This window comes from Prionailurus viverrinus, chromosome A2 (genome assembly GCF_022837055.1).
Source record: "Prionailurus viverrinus isolate Anna chromosome A2, UM_Priviv_1.0, whole genome shotgun sequence".
Taxonomy (NCBI): Eukaryota; Metazoa; Chordata; class Mammalia; order Carnivora; family Felidae; genus Prionailurus; species Prionailurus viverrinus.
The window spans coordinates 46,224,850-46,237,100 of NC_062562.1; the positions used below are offsets into that span (position 1 = coordinate 46,224,850).

General features: G+C 38.8%; 1 long non-coding RNA gene across 8 annotated transcripts in view; it reads right to left on the minus strand.

Moving 5' to 3' along the window:
- LOC125160883 (uncharacterized) overlaps positions 1–12,251 on the minus strand; it is a 113,469-nt gene that overhangs the window by 22,250 nt on the left and 78,968 nt on the right. For 5 of the 8 annotated variants that reach the window (XR_007150400.1, XR_007150399.1, XR_007150395.1 and 2 more), the window contains exon 1: positions 11,050–11,275. The exons of 2 other annotated variants lie outside the window; for them this stretch is intronic. This is a non-coding gene — a long non-coding RNA (uncharacterized LOC125160883). Of the gene's footprint in view, positions 1–10,837; positions 10,903–11,049; positions 11,276–12,251 lie in introns of those variants that run through there. One more of the 8 variants, XR_007150396.1, reaches the window with a different exon arrangement.

Genomic DNA, 12,251 nt, shown 5'->3' on the forward strand with positions numbered 1-12,251 from the left:
AACACTATGAATGCTACTCAAAATAATTTTAAATAAAACTACCTTTTGATTCACCAACCCCACTTCTGGGTATTAATCCAAAAAAAATTTGAAACATGTTCTCAAAAAGATATCTGCACTCCCAGGTGTACTACAGCATTGTTGACAATAGCCAAGGGAGGGAAACAACCTAAATGTTCAAAGATGAATGGATAAAGAAAACAGAGTATAAAGAAAATGTAGTATATACAAACAGTGAAATATTATTCAGCCATAAAAGGAAGGAAATCGTGTCATATGCCAGAAAACGGATGGAACTTGAAGACATTAAGCTAAGTGAAATAAGCTAGTCATAGACAAACATTGCAAGATTCCACTTATATGAGGTATCTAAACTGGTTGAAGTCATCAAAGCACAAAATACAACAGTGGTTGCCAAGGTCTGAGGAGAGGTGGAAATAAGGAGTTGCTATTCAACGAGTATAATTAATCCTCCAGTCATGGAAGATTGAAAAGTTCTAGAGATCTGCTATATAACACTGTGCCTACAGTTAACAATACTGTGTTGTACAGTTAAACATTTATTGAGAGTAGGGGCACCTGGATGGCTCAGTTGGTTAAGCATCCGACTCTTGATTTCAGCTCAGGTCATGATCTCACAGTTTCTGAGTTCAAACCCCGCACCATCAGTGTGGAGTCCACATGGGATTCTCTCTCCCTCTCTGCCCCTCTTCCCCTCAAAATAAATAAATAGACCTTAAAAAGAAACAAAACAAAATTACAGAAGGTAGATCTCATATAACATGCATTTTTAAAAAAAAATTTTTTTTCAACGTTAATTTATTTTTGGGACAGAGAGAGACAGAGCATGAATGGGGGAGGGGCAGAGAGAGGGAGACACAGAATCGGAAACAGGCTCCAGGCTCTGAGCCATCAGCCCAGAGCCTGACACGGGGCTCGAACTCCCGGACCGCGAGATCATGACCTGGCTGAAGTCGGACGCTTAACCGACTGCGCCACCCAGGCGCCCCTAACATGCATTTTTTAGCATAGGTTTAAACAAAATCACACGGTCTTAATTACTGTAACTCTATAGTGAGTCTTGAAATCAGGTAGCATGAGTCTTCCAATTTTGCTTTTTCTTTTTCAAAATTATTTTGGTTGTAGTAAGTTCTTTATCTCTCTATATAAATATTGCAAATAGTCTGTTGGACCACAGAAATATAAAGGATTTTAAAAGGCTACTACAAAAAATTATATGCCAACAAACTGGACAACCTAGAAAAACAAAATGGATAAATCCATATAAACATACAGACTAAATCAGCAAGCAATAGAAAATCTGAAAAAAAATTAGTAAAAAGTCATTAAATTAAATAAATAATCAAAAAATTCAAGTGTAGGAACAGATGGTTTCACAGGTAAATTCTACAATTTAAAAAAGAGTTAATACCTATCCTTCTCAAACTATTCCAAATAATTAAAAAGAATACTTCTAAATTCATTCTACAAGGCTAGCATTACTCTGTTACCAAAACCAAAGACACTACCAAAAAGAAATATCCCTGATGAACCATAGATGCAAAACTCAACAAAATATTAGCAAATGAGTTAAACATTAAAAGGATCATTAACTACCAAATCAAGTAAGATTTATGCCAGGAATGCAAGGATGGTTCAAGATCTGCAAATTAATTAATGTGATATAAGAGATTAATAAGAATTAAAAAACCTATGATCACCTCAATAGATGCAGAAAAAGTATCTGACAAAATTTTAAGTTTCATGATAAAAACTCTCAACCAAGTGAGTGTAGAGGGAACATACCTTAACATAATAAACAGCATATACTATAAAGCCAAGCTAACATCATACTCAATGGTGAAAAGCTGAAAGCTTTCTTCTAAGAACAGGAACAAAACAAGGATATTCACTTTCACTACTTTTATTCAACACTGTACTAGAAGTTGTAGCCATAGCATCAGACAATTAAATGAATAAAAGATATCCAAATTGGTAATAAAAAATGAAAATTATCACTATTTGCAGATGATATAATACTACATACAGAAAACCCTAAAGACTCCACCAAAAACTTTTAGAATAAATGAAGTTAGTAAAGTTGGAGGATACAAATTAATGCACAGAAATCTGTTGTGTTTCTATATACTAATACCAAACTAGCAAAAGAGAACAATTCCATTTATATCAAAGAGAAATGAAATACTAGGAATAAATTTAACCAAGGAGGTGAAAGATCGGTACTCTGAAAAGTCTAAGATACTGATAAAAGAAATTGAGTAAGACACAAATGAAAGGAAAGGTATACCATGCTCATGGTTGGAAGAATATTTTTTAAATGTCAATACTACCCAAAGCAATCTACAGATTCAACACAATCCCCACCAAAATACGAATAGATTTCTCACAAAACTAGAACAAATAATCCTAAAATCTGCATGGAACTACAGAAGACTCCAAAGAGCCAAAATAATTGTGAGAAAGAAGGAGAAAGATGGAGGTACCACACAGCCAGATTTCAAACTATACTACAAAGCCACAGCAGTCAAAACAGTATGGTATTGGCATAAAAACAGACCCAATAGATCAATGGAACAGAATACAGAGTCCAGAAATAAACCCATGCTTATGTGGTCGATTAATCTATGACAAAGGAGGCAAGAGTATACAATGGGGAAAAGAATATACAACACTTCAATGAATAATGTTGAGAAAACTGTACCACTACACAGAAAAGAATGCAACTGGACCATTTTCTTATACTAAATACAAAAATAAACTGAAAATGGATTAAAGACCTAAATATAAGACTTGAAACCATAAAACTTCTAAGAAAACACATAGGCGGTACACTCCTTGACACTCCTCTTACCAATGTTTTTGGATCTGTCTGAGGCAAGGAAACAAAAGTAAAAATGAACTATTGGGACTACATCAAACTAAAACTTTTGTGTACAGTGAAGGAAACCATCAACAAAATGAAAAGGCAACTGAGTGAATGGGAGAAAATATTTGAAAATGACAAATCTGGAAGAGGCTAATATCCAAAACATATAAAGAACTTATACAACTCAATGCAAAACAAACAAAAAAACCCAAGCTGATTTAAAAAATGTGCAGAAGATCTGAATAGACATTTTTGCAAAGAAGACATACAGAGGGCCAAGAGACACATGGAAAGATGCTCAACATCAGTAATCATCAGGGAAATGCAAACCAAAATCAGAATGAGGTGTTACCTCAAACCTGTCAGAATGGTTAGTATCAAAAAGAAATAACAAGTGTTGGTGAGGATGTGGAGAAAAGGGAACCCTCATATACTATTCATGGGAATATAAACTGGTGCAGCTACCATGAAAAACAGTATGAAGTTTCCTCAAAAAATTAAAAATACAAATACCATATGATCCAATAATTCCACTTCTGGTTTACCAGAAAAAAATGAAAACACTAATTTGAAAATATATATACACCCCTACATTTCCTGAAGCAGTATTTACAATAGCCAAGATATGGAAGCAACCCAAAGGTCCACCCACAGATGAACGGATAAAGAAAATGTTGTATGTATGTATGTATGTGGAACATTACTCAGCCATAAAAAGAAATGAAATCTTGCCATTTGCAGAAACATGGATGGACCCAGAGGGTATTATGCTAAGTGAAATAAATTAGACAGAGAAAGACAAATAGCATATGTTTTCACTTGTATGTGGAATCTAAAAAACAAATGAACAAACAAAACAGAAACAGAGTCACAAATACAGAGAACCAACTGGTGGTTGCCAAAGTGGAGAGGGGGAGCAGAGGGATGAGTGAAATAGGTGAGGGCAATTAAGATGTACAAAGTGCCAGTTATAAAATAAGTAACAGAGGTCTGAAGTATGGCATAGGGAATATAGTCAATATTGTAATAACTTTGTATAAGGACAGATATAACTATACTTAAGCATTTCTTAATGTATATAAATGTTGAATCATGTTGTACACCTGAAACTAATATAATATTCTATGTCAGCTACATTTCATTTGAAAATAAATAAATTTTTAGAAGAGCCCAATTTCCACAAAAAAGAATACTAAGATTGTGATTAGAATTTCAATGAACCGGGGTGCCTGGGTGACGCAGTCGGTTAAGCGTCCGACTTCAGCCAGGTCACGATCTCGCGGTCCGGGAGTTCGAGCCCCGCGTCAGGCTCTGGGCTGATGGCTCGGAGCCTGGAGCTAGTTTCCGATTCTGTGTCTCCCTCTCTCTCTGCCCCTCCCCCGTTCATGCTCTGTCTCTCTCTGTCCCCAAAATAAATAAACGTTGAAAAAAAAATTTTTTTTTAAAAAAAAAGAATTTCAATGAACCTATTCAGTCTTAACAATTTGGTAAGAAATGATATTTTTGACAATATTCAGTCTTCCAATCCATGAACACAGTCCAATGCTCCACTAATTTAGGTCTCCTTTGATTTGTCATCAGTTTTGTAGTTTTCAGCATACAAATCTTGCAGATATTTTGTTACATTTATCACGATTTTAACTGTTTAGATGTTATTATAAAAAGCACTTAAAAGTTTTAAAGTTCAAAATATTCTGTCAGAAAATTAGCATTAATTTTCATATATTGACCTTGTATCTTGTAACCTGGATAAACTTCCTACTAGATACAGTACTTTTTTTGTAAGTTCTTTGGAATTTTCTACATAGACAACCATGCTATCTACCAATAAAGGCATTTTATTTCTCCCTTTCCAATCCGTATACCTATTTCCTTTAGGAGTGGTGAGAGCCAACATCCTTACTACAGATGTTTCATACATGCCCTTTATCAAGTAGAGGAAGTTTACTTTTATTTCTACTTTTCTGAGAGTTTTGTGATGAATGAATGATAGATGTTAGTAAAATGCTATTTCTGCATCTACTGAGATGATCATCATATGGTTTTTCTTATTTAGTCTGTTGATAAGGTAAATTGCATTGACTGATTTACAAATAGTCAACCAACTTTGCATCTTGTGATAAACCCCACTTGGTCATGATGTATTTACTATTCTTTTTATACAGTGGATCTTTCAATCATTTTTGTGATAGAATATATATAACATGAAACTTACCATAGTGACCATTTAAAAAAAAATTTGAGAGAGAGTCAGCAGGGGAGGGACAGAGGGAGACTTTTTTTTTTTTTTTAACGTTTACTTATTCTTGAGAGAGAAAAAGAGATGAAGCGCAAGTGGGGGACAGGCAGAGAGAGAGGGAGACACAGAATCCAAAGCAGGCTCCAGGCTCCGAACTGTCAGCACAGAGCTCGATGTGGGGCTCGAACTCACAAACCATGAGATCATGACCTGAGCCAAAGTCAGATGCTTAACTGAGTCACCCAGACGCCTCAGGAGAGAGAGACTCTTAAGCAGGCTCCATACCCAGCACAGAGCCTGACACCAGGCTCTATCTCACGACCAAGATATCATGACCTAAGTTGAAATCCAGAGCCAGACATTTAACCCACTGAGCCAACCAGGCGCCCCCATCATGACTATTTTTAAGATAGTTCAGTAGTATTACAGAAATTCCTAATGTGTGCAATCATCACCACCATCTATCTCCACACCTCTTTTCATCTTGCAAAACCAAACTTTGTACCCATAAACAATAAATCCCCATTCTGCCTTCCCCAGACCCCTGCAAACCACCATTCTGCTTTGTGTCTATGATTTTGACTCCTCTATCTCATGTAAATTAGACTCATATAGTATTTGTCATTTTGTGACTAGCTTACCTCATTTAGCATAATGTCTAAAGGTTTATCCACGTTGTAGCATACATGAGAATTCCCTGCCTTCTTAAGGCTAAATAATATTCCACTGTATGGGGGTGCCTGGGTGGCTCAGTTGGCTAAGCATCCGACTTCAGCTCAGGTCATGATCTCACGGTTTGTGGGTTTGAGCCCCACATCCGGCTCTGCGCTGACAGCTCAGAGCCTGGAGCCTGCTTCGGATTCTGGGTCTCCTTCTCTCTCTGCCCCTCCCCTGCTCACACTCTGTCTCTCTCTCAAAAATAAACATTTAAAAAAGATTTTTTAAAAATTCCACTTTCGTATGTACCACGGTTTGCCTATGCATTTATTCATTGATGGACACTGGAGTGTTTCCACATTTTAGCTACTGCAAAAATGCTATGAATGTAGGTGTACAAATATTTAAGATCCTAGTTTCAATTATTTTGGGTATAAACCCAGAACTGAAACTGCTGGGTCATATGGTAATTCCATTTTTAATTTTTTGAGTAACCACCATACCATTTTCCATAGCAGCTATCATTTTATATTCCCATCAACTGGGCACAAGGGTTTCTAGTTCTCCACATCCTCATCAACACTTACTTTTATTGATTTGTTCATTTTTGATAGTAGCTATCCTAATGGGCCTGAGTTGTTAATCCTGGCCTCGTAAAATTAAGTGGGAAGTGTTCTCTCCTTTACTATTTCTAGAAGAGTTTATACAGAATTGGTATTATTTCTTCCTTAAACACTTGTAAAACTGCCCAAGTGAAGCTTATCTTGCAGGAAAGGTTTTCAGATTCTTTATTAGTTCTTAAGTAAGCTTCAGTAGTCTTTCAAGGAATTTGTCCATTTCACCTATGTTATCAAGTTTACTGACAGAAATTGTTCATAATATTCCCTATTAGCATTTTAATAGGGAATATTAAATTTCTGTAGAACATATAGTAATATTCTCTTTTTCATTTGTAATATTAACATTTGTATCTTCTGTTTTCTCCTGACAAGTCTAGCTAAAGGTTTGTCAATTTTATTTTTCAAATACCAGCTTTTGGTTTTAGTGACTTTATTTTTGTTTCAAATTTTCTCTATTTTTATTTCAAACTTTATGCTCTTATTTTCATTATTTCCTAGTTTCTTCTTCTTTGGGGCTTAATTTGCTCTTCTGTTTTTTAGTTTCTTAAGGTACAGGCTGAGAGCATCGATTTGAAGTATTTTTTGTTTTCTAATGTATTTTAATGCCATGCATTTCCCTCTAAGCACTGCTTTAGCTTAGTCCTATACATTTTGACGTGTTACATTTTCATTGCCATTCAAAATAATTTTTAATTTCCATTATGCCTTTGTCTTTGACTCATGGGTTACTTAGAAGTGTGTCGTTTAATCTCCAAATATTTGGAGATTATTGGGATATTGTTATTGATTTCTCATTTAATTCATGTATGACCAGAGAAATCATATTTCTTTAAATTTTTTGAGGTTCATTTTATGGCCCAGAATATCTAACATTGTGAATTTTCAATATGCACTTGAAAAGAATGTGTATTCTGCTGTTGTTGGATGCAGTATCCTTTCAAAGTCAATTCAACCAAGTTGGTTGGTAGGGCTGCTTAGGTTTTCTACATCCCTATTCATCTTCTACGTACTAGTTCTATGGATTACTGAAGTAGGACTGTTGACATCTCCAACTGAAACCGTGTATTTGTCTATTTCACCTTTAGGTTCTTTCACTTGTGTTAAGTGTATTCACATTTGTTTTTATTTTATTTTTTTTAATTTTTTCTTTAATTTTATGTATTTTTGAGAGAGAGACACAGTGTGAGCAGGGAAGGTGCAGAGAGAGGAGACATAGAATCCAAAGCAGGCTCCAGGCTCTGAGCTGTCAGCACAGAGCCCAACATGCAGCTCGAACTCATGGACTGTGACCTGAGCTGAAGTCCGACGCTCAACCGACTGAGCCACCCAGGAGCCCCAGGGTATTCACATTTTGATTGTTATATATTCTTGAGGAATTGACCCTTTACTCATTATGCAATGCTCTTTATCTTTCCCGATAGTATTTCTTGATCTGATGTCTACTTTGGTACTAATACAGCCACTTCATCTTTCTTTTCATTAGAGTTTTGAGTAGTATATGTTTTCTCTTTTACTTTTAACCTATCCATGTCTTTATATTTAACTTGGATTCAAAAAACATTGGGCAATTCCCTTCATCTTCTCTGAAATTTTTTCTTTTTTTTTTTTAATGTTTATTTTTGAAGGAGAGAGAGACAGAGCATGAGGGGGGAGGGGCGGAGAGAGAGGGAGACACAGAATCCCAAGTAGGCTCCAGGCTCCAAGCTGTCAGCACAGAGCCCAACGTGGGGCTCAAACCCGTAAACCATGAGATCATGACCTGAGCTGAAGTCGGAGGCTCAACCGACTGAGCCACCCAGGAACCCCTGAAATTTTTTCATTTCTTACATGAGTTAAGCAATTATCTTTATCAAAGTGATATAGGAGAATTAGATGAAAGGAGACAGAGTAAAAGCATTTTGTAAATCCAACAAAGCTATATATACAAACACGTCTATCATCATGTACAAATATACATGTAGGTATCATAAACCAATCCATGGTGCCCAAAGTCTAATGGCTTATTTTCATCTATCAGTGCTCTCTATAACTAATTTCCTGCATTTTCAAATTTATTGTTTTTATTTTAATGAAACAGAGGATAAACAAATTTACCTTTCCTTTTCTGAAGTAAAAACTCTTGTCTGAAAACTTTTTTAAGCCAATATCAACCTTATTAGTAAATTCTTAAGGACCTGCTATGCGTTAAATTAAATTCTTGATCCCTTTATTAAAGTAAAAAAATAATCAGTTTTGGCTAAGACCCACACTAACATTGCAAGATTTAGTTATTTCATTTGAGACAAAGAAAAAAATAAAATGTTAAAGACAAGTATTTCTCAAAGAAACAATATAAACATCCAGAATTTCTATCACAATTGAAAAGCCTAACTTTTCAGGAAGATTCTTTGTTCTTTAAAAAAACAACCAAACATGGGGCGCCTGGGTGGCTCAGACGGTTAAGTGTCCGACTTCGGCTCAGGTCATGATCTCACAGTTCGTGGGTTCGTGTCTTGCATCAGGCTCTGTGCTGACAGCTCAGGGCTTGGAGCTTGCTTTGGATTCTGTCTCCCTCTCTCTCTGTTGCTCCCCTGCTCTCACTCTGTCTCTCTCTCACTCTCTCAAAAATAAAGATTAAAAAAAAGTGCAAACAAACAAAAACAGAGAAAACAGGTGATACAATTTCTGAGGTGGAGGAACATATAATAAACACTGTTTGATTCCCCAGTGTCCAATATGGTGAGATAATGGATATAAATTATATATATAGGGGCACCTGGTTGGTTCAGTCAGTTAAGCTTCTCATTCTTGGTCTCAGCTTAAGTCTTGATCTCAGGGTCGTGAGTTCAAGCCCCACTCTGGGCCTGGAGGGTACTTAATAAGTAAATAAATAAATAAATAAATAAAGCATATAAACTGTCAATATAAATACTACATGCTCAACAAATGTTTATTACGATTGTTGCAGTTATTCAGCATACTATACTGTATGCTGAACTGAAATAGTGAGCGAGACCAAGGACAACTAATTCTTTAAAGCCAATTTCAGGAAACTGGAACATAAACAGGCCCATTCTACAACTGTTTACAATATTAAAATGAATAATTGCAAATAACGAAAAAGTCAAATCCTGGAATCTCTCATATGCTTTCAATTAGATATCATCAATCAATGGCTACTTTTTTCAACAAAGACCTATGTGGAGACAAGCTACTGCTTTACGCAAACATCTCCCATTCACTCAACAGGTCAAGATCAATCAGCTATTTATACATACTTCAGACACAAGGCATCACATACTATGTGTAGTCATGGTAGGCTTACAAAAAACTGGTCATATTCTGGCAAAGCATGTTGTATGATAAACAGATCATAAACAGAAACTATCACTGGCACTCAAGAGTCAAAATCCAGCTGCGTTTCTTTATCCCTAATCCCAGTTTCAGCTGCAGGTTTTTTCCAGAAAGAACAGTAGCTTGATTTACTCAACACTCTGCTGAAGTCAGGGTGTGGTCACCCTTCTCCAAATAATATTACAAATGGATTTTCCCTGAACTCTTGTAGCAACAGGATCTTAAAGTAGTTACTGGTAAGAAAAGGTGAGATTAAGGTCAAAATGCATGCCTACAAAAAAGTAATAAATAACAGCTTTTAAGGACCACCTAGAGATATGGGAGGCAGGGTATTATTGAGACCAAAAGAAAGAGGTAAACACAGTACAGAACACGAATATCTTTTAAGCTTTCAACATTGAGCCACGGTAACAGTTGAAGACTATCTGTTTTTGCCAGCTTTCCTGTTAAGTACTGACAGTTTCATCCCAAATTGTTACAATACACTATTAACTGCCCGAAATGCAAATGAATCATTTTCCTTCTTGATCATCAGAACTGGTCTAAATGTAAGAGTGAATTCAGAAAAATCAGTTAAATGTCTCCTTTATTAGTTCTAAAACACTACCAACTAGAGATTCGGAAAGGCTCAGAAGCCTTTTTCTAAGGCAGGGAGAGATAGGAATGTGCTTAATAAATTAATAACTGCATTCCTTCACTCTGGCTAGCCTAGAAAACAAAAATCAACCTCTGTTCTGCGGGCATGCACCCCCATCTCCCACACTGTGCTTGTATTCCCAGACATTCCAACGGCTTTGAAATGAGCAACTGCACTTACAAGCCGTTTGCGCTGCCTCAGCCTCTAACTAGTGTTAGGAGACTACTACGTGCCCAGGACAACGTAACCGCCCCACATTATCTTTTCATGGTCTTTGAAGCACGTTTTGTGCCCTGATAAGGAAAGTGAGGCCCAAGCTCACACAGGCAGTGCTGAAGACCCACCAGGGGGCCCACTCCAAAGCCCTGGCACTAAACCACCATGAAACTTTGGTCTTCAGTGCCTTAAGTAGGCACCTGTTTCCCTGAAGGCAAGGGCATGACTTAGGTGCTCTAAATACTCACTAGGCAAGGAGTGATTGTGAAGTGAACTTTCTGTTCTTCATGGCCACTATCAGGTCGCAAGCCCCCTGGAAAAGTGGGGAAACTGAGGCCCGGGCTAACTGACTTGCCAGAGATCACAGAGTCCGTAATGGGCAGAGAGAAGCCTAGAGGGTTGATCTTTGCGATTCTCAACGTCCGTGTGTAACACGGTCCCGAGCTTCTACCTGGCTTACCCGGCCCCTGGATCCCGCAGACTTTCAGAGGAAGGGGTCTGGGCAGGGATGCTCCCCACCCGGATCGTTTCCCGTCCGCAGCCTCCGCGGACAGGGGAAAGCAGCGGCCCGCCAGGCGGCCCCACCCGCCGCCAGCTGCAAGGCACCACGCCAGGCATGTGTTGCCTGTTCGCAGACACTCCCTCCTCCGCCTTTACCCCTTTACCACCTCCGCCCACGTCCCAGCCCAGCTGAGCACGTCTGCGCGCCCGGGCCCGTAGCCCGTAGGCCCGTGGGCCCTTGAGCCCACTGGTCACGTGGGGCTCCACGCGGCCCTGCCGCCACCAATTGCAAAACGGGCCTCGCGTTCGCCACGCCCCCTTGCTGCCGCACCCCCTCGAGGGAGAGCTGGACCCCCAGCTGGTCTGTGTTCCTCCCTGCTGTGGCGTGTGCACCGCTTCTTTGCGTGCCCTGTGTGTGTGTGTGTGTGTGTGTGTGTGTGTGTGTGCGTGTGAGTGCGTGTGTGTGCGCGCGTGCGGCTGGTAGAGGTGGGGGAGGCGGAGTTTGAAACTTGGTTGAGGTAACTGAGGCCACAAGCTCTAGTGGAAAGCGGGGGAAGACGCGATGTGGGGGCAGTGCTTTGTGGGGAAAGGGCCAGTTCCCTGGAAAAGGAAGGAAGTAGGTGTCGTGGGCTGCACACACCCCCCTTTTGGGGGAAGTCAGAAAGAACTCCAGGCTTTCCCATTTTATGGCTAAATTACTTGAACCCTCACTAACTCTGTCTAGAGTAGCTACACGTGGACCAGTAATGATCATCTATTGAGCACCGCCATGGGCCAGGTCTCTGATCTTCCAGTAGGAATAGCAGGCTCATAAAGATCATCTCATTCGAAGGCACCCACCTGGCCAGTGGCGTTCTCTGTAGGCTAGTTCAGGGCCCCCTTAGAACTTCAGTGACACTTAGACTTCTATCATTAACTTAACGCAATTCCAGGTATTCTTGTGCAGCTTTCTCGTGCATGGTTTTATGAAGAAAAGATAAGACTGTATCTAGACCATGCTGCTGTGTTCAAAACCCGACATACGTACCTATGTCAGTTGTGTATATTCTTATGCCACGGGTCCCTCAACCAAGCCACCTACCCCTTAGGAACACGAAGTATTTTTGTTGGTTTTAACACTGCTTCGAAGCTGTCATGATGGCCTCTGGCAAAATGGGACAC